The sequence below is a fragment of the Pagrus major genome, chromosome 23 (assembly GCF_040436345.1).
Source record: "Pagrus major chromosome 23, Pma_NU_1.0".
In the NCBI taxonomy this organism is placed as follows: Eukaryota; Metazoa; Chordata; class Actinopteri; order Spariformes; family Sparidae; genus Pagrus; species Pagrus major.
In genome coordinates this window covers 20,546,035-20,561,734 of record NC_133237.1, presented here as the reverse complement: position 1 = coordinate 20,561,734, position 15,700 = coordinate 20,546,035, and positions in this window count along the sequence as shown.

The following is a 15,700-nucleotide window of genomic DNA, read 5'->3' as shown; positions in this document are numbered from 1 at the left end:
TTTATGCTGGGTTACTATTACTTTTATGAAGTGGCTTTTTAATTTGTCCAGTTTAATTGAGATTTAAAAGTAACCGATGACCACTTGCGTGTTTCCTCAAGAGCCTGATGAGCTAACGGCAGTTGAAAGTCCCGAATGGTAATATTTTCTTATCTTGTAGGAACAAGTTATGGCTCTTGTGCAAATGCTAATCATAATAACTTGTTCCCACAAGATAACAACTTGTGTGCACAAGAGGAAATACCTTTTGGATTTTAAGGGCTTTGTATTGGACTTCTGAGGAAGATACTGATTGTTTTTTGAAGAGTCTGAAAAGTCTCTTGTCTCTTGTTCATGCCTGTTGCAGGCTGAGGCAGATGGGAAAACCAATTGATAGCCCACTGACAAATAAATATCTATGTTTGCTGGGAGAGCTGGTGGATCAAAAGAGGTTAATATTTTTAAAACAGAAAACAGGCTGCCCATAAATAATGTCACCAAATGTATCTACACTGGCAACACACGGAGAGCATCATGTTCATCTGCCCATGGGAGGGACAACATAAACAATTTAGCTCGGTTGTTTGTGCTGCCATTATTCATGAAGCATGTTAGAATTGAGTGTGTGTGTGTGTGTGTGTGTGTGTGTGTGTGTGTGTGTGTGTGTGTGTGTGTGTGTGTGTGTGTGTGTGTGTGTGTGTGTGTGTGCATGAGACATGTTTGCATCTGTTTTGTTGTACTAGATTTAGGTCATTGATGCTCCCTTGTGTCTGGGGAAAGAGCTAACATCTGTGTAAGATTACTGTAAGGAGCATTTGATTAAAAAATGATTCTGATGACTTACCAGGGAGAACAGACTTCTCAATTATTCATGTGTATGTCTTATTTATATATTGCTGTACACTGGATTAAAGGGTGCTGGATTAGAGCAGAAATTGGGCTGAATGATCAGCCACAAATATTGTCTTTCCCCTATTTCTCTTTGTGTGACTTTTGCTGCATTTTCTGCTCTTTTTGCACATGTGCTCATCACAATCTCTTAGAAACCAACACCATAGGGTAATGCTCTCTATCTGTCTCTTCCTTGCTCGCAGAGGCACCATGCAATATAATGCAAAGTCAGTGTTTGGATTTGTGGAGCTGTTATCCCATATTGATCCTGTGAGCTCATCTGTGCCCGCGGCAGTGTCTGCCTAACAAGGCTCTCAGATGAGCTCTGCACGAAATCTCCAGCCACCCCTGCCACTCCCACAACAAAACAACATTATTATTTGCCTCCTTTAAAATGAAATAAGATAAAGAATCCACATTCAGTCTATAAGAGGTGCCTATGTGACCTTGCTTGTACCAGATGTTAATTTCACACAGATAAAGATTCACTTCTCTTTTTTTTTATGTTTTCATGTATTCTTGCATGCTGCACAGTGTTTCCCTCACAATCTATGTGTGGCAGTGGGTTGCTCGGCCTTCTGGGGCAGCGGCGTGTGACAGGCGGGTTCAGTGATATGGAAGTCTAACAAAGGTTTTTTAATAATAAATAAATATTTACATACATTTCACATTTTTGAAATATATTCAAAACACTTGAACTTTGCTTTTGGTGCAGAGTTGTTCTCCTTTTTACACAGTTTGCATTCCCTCATAGAATGATTTTCGCTGCTTTCTGCGTAGGAAACCAGTCCAACCAGAGGTGTAGTGTTATCTGTTTCAGTATCAGAGTGCACCTATGGTGTGTGTGCGTGCATTGTTAGGTGGTGGCTTGTTTCATTAGGCAGGTTATGAAACATCACTGTTACTGTGTAACTGTGGCAAGTTTACAGACATTAGTCAACAACAACTGCCCACAGGATCAAATGTAAGATGTAATGTAAGACTGCATGAAAAGTTGTATCATGTTGAGAATATTAAGCAGCAGTCAGCCAGAAGGCAATACCCTATAGATGTAGGAGGTTGTAATTGTCATTAGGCAATATAGGCGAACGAACAGTAGTTTGTGTTTTTAATGATTTAATTTACTGTTCTTATGCCGAGCAAATAAAGCTGCATTGGAAACATCCTTTCTGAGGGAAAGTTGCTACCTGTGCAGGTCGCCCCAGTATGGGGAATACTGCTCTATATGTTACGTATTGAAATTGTGTGTATACATTTGTTTAGTGTCTAGTTTCAATCTCAAGCATATTACTGTTGACATATAGGTCACGGAGAGATCTATGGTATAGTCAAAGTGTCTCATCAGTGTAGGCTTGTTGTTTGACTCATGTTTAATCTTCACCTATACATATAAAGAAACATCAAGGATCTGGATTCCAATCCGCCCGACATCTTTGACAATTAGATCCCATCTGTTGCTGTCTACCCCTCTGAGGTGTTTGGCCATGTGAGTCAATCACATGCGCTGTTAAATATACACAGAGAGGGCTTGAACAAGACATGCGTGCAGCATGTTGTGTAAATACATTGTTTAGCTTCACCGTGGCTCATGGTTATCATCACAACTCATTTAACACATTTTCCATTCTCACATGATCGGCTATCCCTGCGCTTTTGTTATGCACACAGCTAGCCACAAGGCAGCATGTGTATAGAATTGTGAGTTATAAATAGATAGCCTAGTACTGAAGGGTTCATGCTGTTCTCTTTTATATTCCCCTTTTTGCCTGCTTTAAATTGTGGAACATGTTTCGTTAAGGGGAATATATTTGTTCAGACGCAATCTAAAGTAAAGCAGGAGAGTTTACTTATGAATGAACCACAGAAATGACGTCTAAACTTGGACGATAAGAGGAAAATGAAGTTCATTTACAGTGCAAGCTACCTATTTCTAGTTCTATTTTAACTGCTATCTCCTGGCTAACGATGATTGAATGTCCACTTTTCTATTTCATTCTTCGTGTACATTAATCAAGAATGAAGAAATAATGTTGCTCAGAATAACATGCAGTTCCCTGATCTGTAGGCATTAGCTGGCCATTACTGTCGTGATGCTTTTGCACGCAAACAAGAGTCTATCCCTTTTGTTTTGGGCTTATTACCGGTGGCCAGGCATGCAAGTAGGAAGGATGCACTGAGTAAGGAGGATGCATTGAAGAGACAGGTAAGTTTAGGAGCATTTTCATTTTGCTAAAGCAATGTATAGATTTCATGTGAACGCACAGTGAATGAGGAAATCACATCATGCAGAGAAAGCAGGGGAATGAGGGTGATGGGGGTGGCTGTGGCACTCTGTGTCACTTCAGTGTCTGTGCTCAGCTTATCCAGATTATCCCTTTGCCACTACCATAATCACTCAGACGCTACCATGCACACAGCACCATAAGGTGGAAGCCTTTGTTTTCCTTGTGTAATGTGGCAGAGATGGAAGTTCTGTCCTGTTTTTTTCTGTTGGTAAAGAATGGTCCTCCTCTGCCACGCTCAGCTCCACCAATGCAACATAGCGACAGTATGACATTTGGATTAATGGTTGATCAGCTCTCTATGTTTGAGGGCATTGTGTGTGGTTCACTGTGCTCAAAAAACGAACATAAATAGAAGAGAATGCTTTGTGCTTTGTGTCTCGATTCTCTCTCTGCAAGCCAACCAGCATTGCTTATGCTGAGTGGATCAAGTTAGCAGTGAGCTAGATCAGATATTCATATGACTGTGGCCAGATAATCATCAAAACCAAATCAAAGGCTGTGAGGTTTAATAGAAGCCCGACTCGAGTTTACTATCAAGCTTTAAGTTAAGTTTAATAAATGCAGGCTTTGTGTGCCCTGAAGATCGAGACAGTTTTCTCAATATGCAATACAGTTTATCGAAGCAATCAAGCTGCTGTCCAGATGCTTCTGTATTTCTTAAGAGGTAATTGAAAATTTGATCTCATGTTATTAACCATCTGCCTTAAGTTTGGTGTTTTGATCAAAGAGGAAGTAATTGCATGAGTGATGTGCGTGGGAGAGAATAGTAATCTTAAATAGGAATTTCAACCAATGAACGAGTCATTTGTTTTATCTTTTGCTCTGAAGAACTGTTAGTCATTTGGGTGATGATATATGTTTTATGTTCGGTTGCCTGTGACGAGGAATATAAGGGGATTTTCTGACATGCCTGTGATTTAAATGAAGGAGCTTTTTACTTTTGGGACACCAGCTACATGGGTGTTCTCAGTAAATTTTAGCTCTTAAAGCCATAGTTTCATAAATTAGATTGAGTATATCACAACAAATAAAATCATGGTTTTATATTCTTAACAATAAGAATTTACCCCGCTGGTAGTAAATAAAATCGGGTCTGTTTATTCTCAAACCCAGTCTTGTCTGTCATGAAGTGGTGCTGGTGCTGACGCTCTGGGGCAAAGACCTCCGTGCGATAAAGGTGGAGCTGACCTTTACTGAAAGCTCTGAGCCTGCCATGAAGAGAGGGGAGACGTGGTAAGGGGAGCAACGGTGCGAGGGGGGGATGGGCCCCCGAGCTCTGGTGACTGGGTTAGATACTGTGTGTGAGAAACTGCAGCTATCTGACCTCTGACACATGACACGCCGGGAAGATCAAAGGGCGAACTGCCTGCATCGGTGTTTAGAGGAGCACTGATGGAGGTGAGATCGAAGAGCAAGAGAACACTGAAGTTAAATAAAGAGACTTAAACTTGGAGAAGCAACAAGTTTAACTGTAAAGCTGTAAACTCTTTCGTTCAGGCGCTGCATGTCACTGATGTTGTCATTCCAGTTTGTAGATGTTGCAACAATACATAACCCCTATTTTTCTTCTGCATCCTGGAGCAGCAACAAAGATTGAGTCTGCATGACTGAAAGAGGAAATGGACAAGAGCACGAGCCCCTGAGTTAATAGAGTTAGAACATTCAAGCACAAATAAATTAGGTGTAACTTTGAATAGAATTTCTCAGACTAACTCTGTTAAAGTTAGGCTAACGAATGTAATTGCATGTAAATGTCAAGTGACTGCCTCCGGTGAACGAATTTAGCAGCACACCCTTTGTTCCAGCTGATGAAAAGCATTGATTCAACCGCCTGAAACCTCCGTATGGATGCGAGCTCACGCAGTGCACGAGTCCACACCAGCCGGAGGTGTGCAGCGAGATCCTCTTACTATACATCTGCAGGGCAATGACTGTAAGTTACTCACAGTGAGTCAGGTTGGGCTCTCTGTCAGTTAGAAACAAATGTTATCCAACAGAGCAGAAAGGATAGAAAAGGCCTGCAAGATTTACTATGTGAGTGAGATTATAAAGAAGCTACCTTGTCAACAGTGGAGAGAATGGGCAGGGAGTCAGCTGACCTGTCTACAAGGAATGTGTCAGTGGAAATACAATAATATACCGTCTCTGTTCAAGCAGGGCTCGAATATTGTTCAGTCGGCGCTGAGAGACTGAAATAAAAGATGTAAAAATGAACTACAGTAACGTTGTCACTGGCCATGTCAGTTCCTGATCGGTACTGCTTATGTGCAGCTCTCAACAGAGTTTAGAAGGAAGCGAGATGGCTCGCTCGTTAGCTACTTCCTTCCCTTCTACAACCAGGTAAGCTAGTGAGAGTGCAAAGAGGTGATCCTTAGAGAGAGTGAGGGAGTCCTGCAATGACTGACTGATGATGATGGTAGGCAGACATAAAGTGATATGAGCCCAGTGATTTCAGAAATAAGCACATAAAAAAATTATAGATATTATAGATATATATAGATATGTTTAGTAATGCTTCCAGTTAGAGGGCTCCTTGTCCCCTTTCAACATTAGTTCTCTCAGATTTTCTTTCGTATCCAAGCAAAATTGGTATTTTTACTGAAATCTCCCTAACCCAATCGATATTGAAACGTATCGAATCCATTCAAATCGAAACCTTGTGAAATTGAATGGAATTGATTTCGAAAATCAGTGGCAATACCCAACTCTACTTGTTTTATATTGACATAAGCAATGTAATTACATGTCATTCATCCTTTAGACACAGTTAGTAAGAGAGGTTTCCATTGCACGTCATTCACTAACCCTAACCCAGAACTGGGACAGAGAACAGTTAAAAACAGAACTACATTTGCATCTGTAAGTCATTGTTATTGAGTAGGAGTTGATTCACCCTATCAGCCACCCTGGTGATATAAGCAGCGACATTTTGAGCAGCTGTGATAGCAAGGAGTTGACACATTGCTGTTGTTTCAAACCCACAGGAGCATCTTGTTTTGGAAAGGGGATTTCTGACTCCAGGCTTTTCTCTGTTTTTAGAAATGTTGCCCTAGTAATCAGAGTTTTTCAGGATATTGCCGATGTCCAAACAAAAAAATGTACATCTAATGTACATGTATCCTATATGTAGCCATTTATACTGGAAATCCCCAGTCCCACGGTTGCCTGCTCACTTTCAAACCTGGTCCAGAAATAATAAAATACACTTTTCAATTTTGTGAGATTCACCTCAAAGTTTCATTTCCTCCTGAGTCTTGCGATCAAACTGAAATTCCAGTCTCAAGCCCAAGGGGGGATGCAGGTTTACAGCAGGACCTCCTCATTTGCCCTACCCCAGGAATATATAAACAACACCCTCAACTGGGGCCTCATCACAGTTCCTCATTTACCCCCCACACATCCCCTCCCACAGGTCCTGTCTGGGGTATCCCCAGCTCCCTGGTTGCGGTTAGACGTGGAGGGCCCCTATGATGTTTGTCAGATGGCATTTAACAGACTGTGTGGCAAGACAACAAGGCTGGTTTTAGAGGATGGGGGTCAACGGAAATGGGTGTGCAGGCTGTTTTTTAAGCTGTGAGAGTAATGGAATATACTCTCCTGTATATGTTTATGAAGGATTATATTAATCCTCTTGTTTAGATTGTTGGAAAGACTAAACAATATATGAACTGATGGATAGATTAACAGCAGACCTCGAGTGTGAGTTGGTTATTATGTTCTCTAGTCATTGTCTGACCCCAGACAAATGGCAGAGGTGTTGCAGCAGAAGGCCCTGTGACGCTCAAGTAAGCATTATGGGTAATGTAGGCGCCAGGTTCTGAAAAGGAATAAGGTGAAAACTCTGGTTCTGCCGACTCGATTTTGATCACATGTATTTTAAACCATACAGAATGATTTCAGCAGTGTTATAGGAGTGCAATGATAGAAGAGCGGACTGCTTTTCAAAACCTGCTGGTTACATTACCCACAATGCAACTTAGCCACTGAGTGACATCACTACAATTTTTTCGCATGTGTAGTAGTACTAAAAAAATAATTTTCTGTCTTCAATTTTATAATCTGTGTTTGAAGCAGGTTTTAGAAAAGATTTAAGACTCAGTAGTATGTTTAACTTGATGCAATGAATAGTTTTGCAATCAATGTGGCTGTATAAATTAGTTAATCAGGTACAGTTAACATTTTGTCTTAATTTCTACATCATACATGTTGTTCATGATAGATAGATAGATGACTATAACGTGTGGCTTTGATATTACACAAAGAAAAACATTCAGTGTACTTATAGATGACCTCCAAGGTATTTTTATACGTTCTCAAAGCTTGCACAGTTTGGCAATGGAATATAAGTGTTTTTCAGTATTAAATTAGCTTCTGTCGCTATACAAGAGCTGAACTGAAATGTAAGAGAGTGAGTGTGTATGTGTGTGTGTGCCAGGTACTAATTTGTGTTGGACTTCTCTTCAGGGGCCCCTTGAATCTGGCCTGGAAAAACAACTGGTGGAAGGGGGCCCCTGTGGTAGGTCCTGACTCGGAACAATAGCTTCAGTGCTAATGATTTGCTCTGCTCCACTTGCTCATGAAAATATGTTTTTTCTCTCTAATCAGAGATTTTCCAAGGATTTCTGGTTTGTTCTTGTGATGATCCGTCCAATATCAAGCCAAAAAATAACAAGCGTCTCCCAAAGATAATTATAAATTCATTATATAATTCATTAATATTGGGCTTTATTGTCAGCTACTTCACAGACTATCCAGCCTTTGTTTTTCTAGTCTTTGAGACAGGTGGTAATAGAAACATCCAGTCATGCTGCATGTGGAAATGACACATGCACTTGGGCTTTAAAACGACAATGTTGCCAAAGGTCTGTGTTAGCAGGTTAGAGTTCCCACTGCATGTGTTTAGTTAAGAAGAGAAGGGGAAAGACAATTACCCCAAATGCCCTTAGCTCACACATGGAACAGTAATCGTCTGGATCTGTTACATGTTCTTTGTTTCTAATTCATGCTGAATGTAGGTTAAGCTTCTTGTGGGGTGATTATTTTGAAAAGGTTTTTTTTTTTATTTTCTTAGCCTAAAGCCTTCTGCTTCATGCATGTTGTGTGTTAGTTTGTTATTCAGATGGAAGGGTGTGTCTGTTGTTGTTTTCATTCTACAACAATGATGACAAAAGTTTTTTTTTAATGACAATGAATTTGAAACAAACATACACATATTGGGATTTCAGTCTGGAAAATGAGAATTGCCTGAGCCCAACAGCAGGAGCCCATGTGAATCAGTCATAAATGGGGAATGTTTGGACTGGACATGATGACGATAAAAGCTTGTTTTTCTCCAGTTCCAAAACTGGAAAATAAGACAAATGATGCATGTGTTTATACATATGTCACATTTCTTAATGATTTTCCTGTAAAGAAGCACACTGTTAATCATATATTATAGCCCCAATTAATAGATATCTGATCAATAAATCGACTAAAAATTGCAGCTCTAAATGGACAATAATACAATTAATTGAATTCATAGAGCGTGTAGAGTAGAGCCTATGTATGGGAAACACTGCACATTCAGGTAACACAGAGAGATCAGAGAAAATTAAAGCACATTCACTAATAGAAGTGTTAATACGAGCTATAGGGTTGTAACAACAACAGAAATAGTGTCAGGAATTATAAAAGCAACTAGGGAGAGAAGTTCAGACTCTGGCTCGTTTCTCACCTTTGCGTAGCTGGCCAATCACAGCGTGAATGCGGTGTGAATGCTTCACTGTCGGTTTTGAAAAGTAACTGAACTTGTCAAATGCAGGTCGTCAGCTCCAACATCGTAAGGGTGTGAAAGGAGGGCGTTTCTGTGGCTATCAGACCATCTTACAAGGACTTTTAATAAAGCATACTAGCAGCTTAAAGGGCAGTATGTTGGGCTTAGAACTAATATCTGTTTTTACAAGTGGACTAACACTTTCCTGCGCTGATGTCTCATTATAGACTGCTGGACAGTGACAACTGGCTGGCTGGTTGTTCCTGCTGTCTGTCTCTGCTCAGTGGTTTTCTGGCTGCAGGGTTCTGCTCCAAAAGTGGCTCCACTCCAGCAAGCTGGCATTCCTGCTGCTGCCGCGGACTTGAGCCTCAGGCCATGTCCACATTTAACACTCCCTCTGGGCCTCAGATTATATAATGTCGCCCACTGGTTCTCTGTAGTCGACACCAACACGCATGGATGCACACATGTAGATGAACATGTAGACAGTCAAATACACACAGACTCATGTTGTAGTGTGGGTTGTCACTATTGCAAGGGTGAGACAGATAAGACAAATACAATAGTAACCGCTTTAGATAATGTTAAACATTATACATCTCTATTTTATAGTGTGTATTATTCTGGTGACAAGTGACAACTGATTGACAAAGAGGTCTCACTCATTTTAAGGGGTGGATGATACATTGGATGGTTAGATTAAATAAATTCAGGGAGAGACTGTGGGAACTTTATACTGTTGCCACCTGCTTTTTCAATGCAAACTATTGGCTGGCAGCCATTTGTTTTCATTCATGCCATTAATGAAAAATGAACATGCTGGAGAAAATGTTGTTTATGTGACCATGACCATTAATCATTTGTCAGTTTTTTTGCAGAATTACAACATCTTAATGAGGTAATGTGTTTGTAAGCAGTTTTAAAAACTCAATTTGTGTTGCTTTCAAGGACATGCTTATATCAGTAAAATCACAATTTATGATATGCTTTAGAAAATATTCAGCAGTAATTTAATGTATATGCTATTTGTTGTTAAATGGTTAAAACATTCACAGAGGTCCTGATAGAAAACACGACAGTCAATTGTCTCGACTGTCTTCTGTGTTCATTGTTGAGTGAGTGCGGTGCAGAAAGAGCTCAGCTCAGAGGTATCACTACCTTTGCAGATCTCTATCTGCACTAATCTGCACTACACACACTGTGCAAAATCATGCACTGTGACTAATGCGATACTTTGTAGACATGGAGGTCTGTGTGTACATGAAGCCAGCTTTCATTCTGATATTCAGATATTAAATGTTTTTGTGCCCAGTGGCCACTCTACAACTCTTCTACTATGCACCTACTGTACAATATAAAAGCTGTGCTGCACTTGAACTAACAAGAGACACTTGAAAGTATTTCAAAATGGCTCCGTTTCCTTTTCACATATAGGCTGCAGCCGTTTCACCTCAAATACCCTGACTTGCTCTTAGACGTCTGTCCAGATGGTTGGAGAGCGTGAGCCGGGGGAACAAAGCAGATCATTGGCTGCTCGGGCTCTGGCTGGAAGGGGTTTAGGGCGGTGGGTTCAGAGGCTACCAGGCCAGCTGAGCACAATGAGGTCACACTGTCCGGGACTCAGCCAGCACAATGAGTACAGCAATAGAGATCTGCAAAAGGCACTCATTCCCTCCCTCTGAAGCACTGGAGTGACACCACAGGGTGTGAGTCAAGATATGCCGTGCATTTGTGAGCTTCATTTTAAAACGAGACATCTGACAATTTAAAAAATATGATACATTAAAGAATAGCTACTTACTATTTGTATTATATTGTTTTTTTCCAAAACTACTTTCTCAAACATGAGCCACAGGTTAACATAAGTGTGCAAAATGATTTAATTGAAAATGTTTCTTCACTTATGTGTTATGTTAGCATTCATAAATGAATAAGGACATATTGAGTGCCACTGTACTCTCTGTAGACTCTCTAGTCACTTGGAGATATTAAACTGACGATCACAATAGAATGAGAAGATATTGCAGCCTCTCTACGAGGCCAGCTCCTTTAAATAGTCACTCTCACAAGGTCTCAAAAGGCCACCATTGCCACATGTCATCACTAGTGAAGTAAGGCTTCTCTGTTGCCAAAACAAGGCTCTGCAAATGTATTTCTGCATAAAATTACACAGAGACAACCGAGGCTCGCTACATGTAGAGGAGAAATCCCAGGTAGCCATGTACTGGTTGTGCTTCTTGGTGAAAGGCAGGCGAATGACAGACTGCTATTTTCTGGGCTGGATGGCGGAGTCCAGCAGGGTCCTGTCACCTGCAGTATATTATGACTCCCTGATTGATCCCACTTCATACTGACTGCTGCCCCATCACTCAGCCTGCAGGCTGCTCTGCCCAGTCACAGCTCCAGTCAGTGACACAGAAATAACAGATTGCTAAAGCCTGGTGTTTCATCAAGGAAGCAGGCACAGGCGCTGTAGTGGCTCCACTCTGACGGAGACAGATGCTGATTTTTGTATGTTTATTTTTTTCAATTTAACCTGAGTCTCTTCACTTTGGTTCAGTTTCATTTTGGTATAATTTTCTAACCCTGTGACACTTGCCCAGGTAAGAGACAAGCAAAGAATGATAAAAATGAAGTGCAAAGCACATAAATCATAGCACAAGACTCAATAATAATTTATCAAGAGCATCATCAACCATATAACAGCATTCAAATCCACTCCATTAGCAATAGCCTCTTGACTGGCCTCTAACAGCCGTAGTTTAGAAGGTTAATGGGCCAGGAAATGAGAGTTTGTCGAGCTGTTAGCCTGTGCTCTTCTCTCCGTGGAAGGCATTCTGAATCTGTGTCGGTTGGGCTTCACACTCAAAAAGATAATCCAGCAATAATAAAGACATACTATGATATTCATTCAGTGAATCACACTGTAGAGTCTCGGCTCCTCAGTCACTTTTTATTAAGCATGGAAGTAAATGCACATTTCGAAAGTATGAATACCAGAAGAACGATTTCCATGGCTGTTAAAATGATTCATTTATACCTGGCATCGATTAGATGTCAATGATTCATTTTTTTTCTCTCATTGTTTCCATTTATGGCTGTAAAAAAAGGGAAAAAAATGAACATGGAGAATAGTTTAGCTTTTTTGCTTTGTCAGATCAGCCCCCTCTGACTTTTTGCAATCACACCATATTAATGATGTATGAGCCCTACAACCCCAGGGAAGCTACTGTGAGCTTGTGAATAATAACTTTGTTTTCTCTCACGAATAGGCTACTAGCTTTGCAGAGATTATGTTTACAGTACTCATATAGTCAGTAAGAATCTTCCTATATCTGCGTACACATGTTTAATGTTAAAGCGTAACTATTGTGTCTGCAGCTTTAATGCTGTCTGCGATCTTCCCACCATGTTCTATTATTTTGTCAGTGTCCAGTTACTTGAACGCAGAGACATGCAAAATTACTCAGACACTGATTTTTTTTAGATTAGGTGTGACTTTCACTTCTCAAGGATATAATTATCAGCAAAGTACGTCTCACATAAACTTCAGTGCATGCCTGAGAATCAACATGTATTTAAGTTTTCTTAATTATCAAAGTAATCCAGTGACAGAGTCAGCGTCAGACTTTAGCAAATCCCTGCTTTCTTGCGATGTCCCTGGTATCTTGACCATGTTTGCTGGTGTTCACTTTTGTCTGTTGAGCCACCACAGTAGCATCCATCAGCCAATATCAGTGCAACATTAACTCTGCAGTACTACAACAATAGCCCAAAGAACTTATGTAAAAACAATCCATAAACTCACTACACACAGCATGTTTGTGTTCATGTAAGGGAAAGGATGTACCCTGGAGAGCACAGTACTTGTTGAGGAGTGTGTTGAGACTCAGAGATGTTTAGTTGGTGTCTGCAACAGTGTTGACAATATCTACACAACAGCCCCCCACAGGCCTTTGATCACCTGTGTGAAAGCAGCGATATAATGCCTGTCAAAGACTATCATCTCCTTTTATTTGTAGTGGCTCATCATCGCAGCCAGCAGACAAAGAGTCCCCTCAGACCTCCGCTGCAGCTCTGTGGGTGACGGGCTACCTGGGGGCATGTGTAGGCTTTTCTTTACTCTTCACACAATTACATTTGGTCTGTCAGTCTGTGTGTGTTTGTTTGTCCAAGAGCACAACACAAAAGGCACAATTTCAGCTCTCTTGTAATTGAACATGAAAAAAGCAGATACTGCCATCTGTTATGTCAAATGGACTGTATGCTGCACAGTTTGATCCACGAATCAATCAGTCATTTTTTTCAGTGAAATGTTGGGTTCTTTATAAAAAAAAAAAAAAGAGATGTTGAAAGGTCCAGTCTGTAGGGTTAAGTGGCATAAAGCAGTGAGGTGACCCCTGCCTGATTCTGCCACTAAAACCCTCAAAAACAGTCAGTGTTAGGTTTGTCTGATCTGGGCTACTGTAGAGAGACTCATGCTAAGGTAAAGAAAACATGAAGATTGAAAACACAGTTACGACTATCATATTCCCTTTCTGCCAATAGAGCCTGCTCAATAGAACACCCTGGACCTTGGCTGTAAGGCGAGGGACTCGTTTTAGGCTGATAATGACCTTTGCACCAAATACTGCAGCAGAACTTTCCAAGAAGTACGATGTTGTATCCAACTGTCCAGCAACACACTCTGTCCCTTTCCCCCCCCGTCCCCATTCATGCCCTGTACCATGACTTTTTGACATGTCTGTTTGGTATTTAGACATTATTTACAAATAAACAACAAACTATACTGTGGCCACAGGCAGATGTCCTATTGCTTCCAGTGTGCCTTTTTATGTGCTTAATGTTCATTTATCCACACCAATAGTGTTTTCCTTTACTCCCCTCGGTTATTTTCCGATGTAATTGGAAACTGTGTGTATCTGTGTGCATGAATAAGATCACAATTTTTCTTGCTGGCCTCAAGCATGCTGCGTCTGTCTTAAATGAAAAAATATCCATCCGCTCTCAGGTCATCTCGCCTTCATAAATCTGTCATGGTCTCTGGACCTGATCAGTGATTCTGTGTGTGTTCCCCTCAATCTGACCTGTCAAGTTCTTCCCAGTTTGAGATTTACTCCATTTCTCAAAATTACTTTAAGCTTTTCAGGGTTCACGTTTCTTTGCGATTTAATTTGACAAAACTTTCCATAACTTGAAGTTCTGAAACCACTAGGCATCCATATTCACCCTGCTGCTGTCTGGCTATACGTGCCACAGAGAGCAGCTTCTTTCCTCAGACTGTGAGTCTCCTAAATTCATCCTCCACACGCCACTATTAAAAGATGGTTTCATAAAAAGTTTTATTTTTATGACTTATACAAGCATTCATTTATATAATTTTTGTTTTCGTGAGTAGCATAATAGAACGACATCCTAGTCCTGGTTGTATAATGATAAATTAACTGAGTTTTGAGACTGCTGCATGGGACAGCATCTGTTCTGTAACAGTGTTTATTTGTCATAGGGTGGATTCTCCCTGCATCGCGTTCTTTTGCTACTTCAGCTGGAGAGCTGTTACTAATACAACCACATACTCTCAGATACACAAAAGTACAAAATGTACCTCTAAATGCTTCTCGCTGGTGCACATTTTGAGAGATAGCTGGTTTTCAGAACAATCTTCGTCCGTTTTTTCCCTCGATGTCGGCGAGAGATAAAAAATGAGCTCATCTTGCTAATGTGAGGATGTGATGGTATAATATTCCGCTCTGGTCCTTGGGTAGCTTGTTGCATGGAGATGACACTTGTAAGGAGCTGATAGGAAAGAGCTGCAGGGCAGAGATGTTTGGCTCACAATGTGATTTACCCATCGGATGTCTTCCTTTTTTAGTGTTAATTTAGTTTTGCGAGCCATATTTAATTAAGGTTTTTCCATATTCAAATGTGAGACAATGCACAAGCCATGTGTCACCACCTGCACACTCAACGCGTGCATGCACACACACACACACACACACACACACACGTACACACAAGTGCATTACTGAGCTAATGAGTGATCTTCCTCATGTTGACAGCGTGATTGGATGTGGGCTGGAGCATAGCAACAGGACCTCAGGGCAGGTTAGATGGCACAAAGACCCTCTTGTAGTCGTCTGTCCCTCCCTGTGAGCTCCTGGCACATTCGCTTGTCATGTGCTCCTCTGTGACAACAAGTCTCTCATGTCTTCTTCTTCTGCTATCATTCTGTGATTGTGTGTGTTCAACGTGAATCATTGGTCACATTTGTTTGACCCTCTGTCAGTGATCATCGGCAATTTCAGAATGTTTGATCCATTTTTCTCTTCATCCAACCTCATCTTTAACCTCCACGTGTGGTCAGACACAGTCAGACTGAAGCTAAGTCATGTTTCTCTGAACTGACCCATCTGAAATTCAAGTTAAAGTAGTATCTGCTATGAGCATACACTTAAATCCTATAAATGTGTGTAAATTAACATAAAAATTGATTTCAAATCTTAAGAGAGCTGCAACAATTTGTTGATTTTATCTATTAGTCGGTAGTGAGAAAATTAACTGTCAGCAATTTGAAGACGTCACTTGGGTCTGAACGTTCATTTTCTGACATTTTATTGACTAAATGATTAATTCGTTAATGGTAAATAATCAGCAGGGTAACCGATATGAAAGTAATAGTTAGTTGCAGCTCTACTGCAGATGATTCACGGCAATGACTGTGTTTGTGCCGTCTGCCTGCTGAAAAAGCTGATGAGTTGACAAGATGTACTTTGGCCAGCCTGTGGTGTTT